Consider the following 4,498-nt stretch of genomic DNA (forward strand, 5'->3'; position numbering starts at 1 on the left):
TGTGCTCATGAGCTTCACACTCCTACTAAATTACTAAGCTTATAAGTTTTGACTACTCATGTTATTGTAATGCATTCATATTATTGACGAGGTCCCTGTTTGTGACCTCACGCAACTAAAACTAGATTAAAAAATGAATATTAAAATAAAATAACTTCTAATTAAATAAAATTAATACGAAACTATTTACTTGTATTATTATATATATTTAAGATATCTACAAATTTCAAAACCGATGTGCTCGTAGATTTTGTATCCTCAATAGGCTCCTAAACTTGCGAGTTTTGACTATTCATGTTAATGAAGTGCATTCATATTATAGATTAAGTGCTTGTTTGTGACTCAAGCTATTCAAACAAGATCAAAATATTAAATATTAAAATAAACAAACTTCTAGTTTTTAAGAAGTAAATACTTTTGATATAGAGCTATGAACTTGAGACATGTCAAATGAGGAATCCCATCCCCAATATAAACACTCAACAATAACACCTCAATGAGATTTGAATCTTACAACAAGAACTACAAAACCACAAATTAACCATCACACCCTACTTATATTAATATTTCTTAAATAGATATATTTAAGAGATCTACAAATTCTAATATCCTCCACATAAAAGAAATGCGAAGAAAATAAGCACATTAATATTATATTAATTTATAGAACACATAATCAGTACTGGAAAACGAGGAGAATCAGAAAGGCAGTGATCATCTTGTTCTCACCAGCCTCAATACTACTTATCAATAAACTCTATCTTTATGGAAGTAAACGTAATGGGTGTGTCAGGCAAACCTTTGGACGCCTTTGGGACGAGCGTAACGATAATTTCATCGTCTCCACCTATGCCCAAATCTTCCAACGTCTCAGAAATCCCAATCTTGAAACTCTCCTTAGAAGTCATTGATTTCATAGATTCGCCTTTCATGGTACCATGCCCTAAACTCGCAAAGGTGCCTGCATAATTAAGGCTGTTAAGGGGAGTGGTGGAGTCGGCATCCGGATAATTTATGAATATATCGAACCCTGAAAACCCCTCTGTGGACGGCTCCAGTCCCTCAATTTTAAGAACCTCCACCTGCCGTTTCCTCAGAATCTTGTTCGGCCTCTCAACCGTAACGCTCAAGGGAGACGACAGCTTCTTGGGCTGCTCATCGATTACAAGCTTTCTAAAGGCGGATATTTTAGACTTGGGCATGACTTTTCCGGCCTTCTTCAATGAGCGCCCATATGCCAACCAGGGGAGCTCCAATTCCTGGTATTGATACCCAAGCTTGCTTGTATCATAACAGTCGCCGACTTTAACCTTTACAAGCTCCTCCTTCTCATTGTAGAACAGGAACTCCGTCTCCGTAAGGTCTTTATCGTTCCAGTTGGTATTGCCCAATTTGTCGTTCCAGATGCTCCACATGAAGTCCACATTGCAGTGGTGGGAATAGAACAGAGGATCTCTCCCTGCCGAGTAGAAAGTGCCCATGTTTTCCCGCTATGGGTTATTGAAAGAGCCGGTCCAGGCGTGCACAAGACCATGGGCAGAAGCCTCCAGTGTTCCGGAGCTCATCTCACTCGATTCCTCCTCGTACCTAAACCGTTACAGCAGTACTTATATATATAAAATAAAATAATTAAATCAAAGACTATGACGAATCCTGCAATATAAAATAAATAAATCTAGCTTACCTGATAGGCCCACCGTGGAAAGTCAATGCAGTATCTGCCTTCATCTGTGTATTGATGGTAGAATAGTTAGCCTCCACAAGGCCTGATTCGCAAGATTTTGGGCTTTTGAGATTGATAATTACGGGAGCCTGGTGACATTCATCCCTGTTTTTGTCGTAAAAGTACCGGCACTTGTCGGCGTAGATGGGCGGAATCTGCATCCCTTCCTCGGCGTCCCAGTTCCAGAATGGCAGCGCAAAGGTGTCATCATGGATGAGAGATCCCAAAATGCGCTCGTAGAAATAGATATACCAGCGATGGAAAGGCGCAAACAACCACGAGCCGTGAACCGCCAAGATACCTGATCCCACCGTGTATGCTCCATTGCAGTACGCGCAGTGCACTTTGGCTTGCTGGGTGAAACTCCGAGGGTCTTCGGGGGGCAGATTCTTCATTAACTTCAATGCCTTATCGTACTTTTCGATGGACTCTATGTCCAGCAGATGCGCTGCTTTACGTTTCCTCATCGGGATGGACGTCGGAAATGTAAAGTCCACTGGAGTTTCTCTCGTGAATGGAGGACAGCACCCGCCCTCCACCCTTGCACCTTCCGGAAGAGCAGTGGGGTACTGACACTGGAGCAGTTCAGGCGCGGGAAATGGTTTGGACTGGGCCTTGCTGCTCGTTAAAGCCGAAACGCCCAAAGTGGACGACGATAACAGCAGTCGCCGGCGGTCCATTTCTATTCTACCATCTTTTGCATTCTCACAACGAACTCGCATTGATGCTGAACTCTTTCTGTGAATTTTCCCCACTTTGCTTGGACGTAACGTCTGGCGCTTCAAATCTAATGGAAGCCATTGTTTTGTGTTGCGTGCATGGGAGAGAATTGGTACAACTGACAGTCCACTCTCCATCGCCTCAAACTTTCTCTCTTTTGTGAAAATACACGGCTTTCCATAAGGTATATATAAACTATTTTTGAGCTCTGCTCATAAGAGGACATGGGCATTCGGTCCCCACTAAATCACTAGGCCTTTATTATTGGAGAGTGAGGCGCCACATCGGACAAGTAACGCCACTATCAACAATCGACCATAAGCTCTTGTGGTTTCTAAATCGTGTGAATCAGTGGTCCCCTCTAATGGTCCACACATTCATTCTCTCAACATTTTATTGTTCCATCATTTTGGTTCATTTTTACAAATAAATGTCTGTATTTTAAATTTACTAGCATATCTATCTTTAGAAAAGAAAAGTGTTCTTGTAGTATCTATATCAGATGAATCATTGGATCTGACCTTTCATTCTCTCAAGATTTAATTATTTAATCTTAAGTGACTATTTTTATTTACTAGTATCTATCTTTAGAAAAAATATAGTTAAAGTACACCGAAAGATATCATATTTGTTCATTATTTTACTTAAAAATTTAATATATTATGATATTGTAATTAATATTAAATTATTATTACATTATAATTATATTATTATGTTTTAATACATTATTATTTTTATATTATCAAATTTGTATTACTATTTTTTAATTTTTTAATTTCTGATTATCCTGATTCTTGAAAAAAAAAAAGTGGACTTGGAAGTTTATTTGTTGCGAGGGTTCGTGGAGTTCGCTATGGGCGGTGGGTGATGGTTGCCTTCGCTATGCATTGGTTTGGCTAGGGATGTGAGGCCTTAGCAAACCATTTTGTGGGGATATATATTTTTGATATGTATAACTTGGTTTAGGGGACCGAGAACTGGAAAAACACAAATAATGAGAAGAAGCCCCAAAGAAATGAACAAAACACTCGAATCAAAGCCTAGGAAATTCAAATACTTAATTTTTTTAAATAAAATGAATCTTATTTTATTTGAAGTAAAGTTCTTCATTAATGTGGTCAACAATAGCTAACAAAAATCAATTCATCGATTATGTAACTTCTATGAAAATTTCAATTCAATTACAATTGCATAATCTCAACAAAATTTTATTCGGCCTAATTTCAACCTGTCATGTCCCACTATAACAACTAAAAAAATTTAGGAATAAAAGTTACAAATGTGCTCCATATTTATAGTTTAGTTTTATTGCCTATCAATAGTCAATGACTTCGAGTATTTATATTACTTCAAACTTATTATACAAAATTTTCTTTACTTTGTTTTAAACTTATGCAATTTTTTTATTGAACTAAAAAATTAAAAGTAAAAGTGGTAGTAAAAGTAATAGTAATTATAGACAGGTGTGAATTTTAATCAAGGGAGTTTCAATTGATACATATTATTCTATCCATTATGTGACTATAATATGCATCTTGACATAACTAGCATACATATCTTTAGATGAATAAAGGTAAAGTACACCAAAAGATATCATTTTTGTTCATTATTCCACTTTAAAATGTTTTATATTGTTATATTATAATTAATATTGAAATATTATTATTATACTAAAATTTTAATTAAAATTAAATTATTATTAAGATATGATTATATTATTATGTTTTAATATATTATTGTTTTATATTTTTATATTTTCATTAAACTCTTTACAAAAGTCAAAAACTTTTTAGTATCAAATTATCATTATTATATATTTATTTTATATTCCCTCTTATGAATATCCTTAAGAAAAAAGTGGATTGTATGTAAGGACAATTTCAATCCCCCATAACTAATAATATTAGATTGAGATAATTACAAAGTTAATTGAGTGCATGATGGAGATAGATAATTATGATATTATTTGAGTGGATGATGGAAATAGATAATTACGAAGTTAATTGAGTGCATGATGGAGATAAATTAAATTATAATAAAAAAAATTAACAAGAC

The 4,498-nt window shown here is 35.4% G+C and overlaps 1 pseudogene; it reads right to left on the minus strand.

Moving 5' to 3' along the window:
* Positions 1-740: 740 nt before the first annotated feature.
* On the minus strand, positions 741-2,580 carry LOC131069439 (polyphenol oxidase I, chloroplastic-like; annotated as a pseudogene).
* Positions 2,581-4,498: the final 1,918 nt, after the last annotated feature.

This window comes from Cryptomeria japonica, chromosome 5 (genome assembly GCF_030272615.1).
Source record: "Cryptomeria japonica chromosome 5, Sugi_1.0, whole genome shotgun sequence".
Taxonomy (NCBI): Eukaryota; Viridiplantae; Streptophyta; class Pinopsida; order Cupressales; family Cupressaceae; genus Cryptomeria; species Cryptomeria japonica.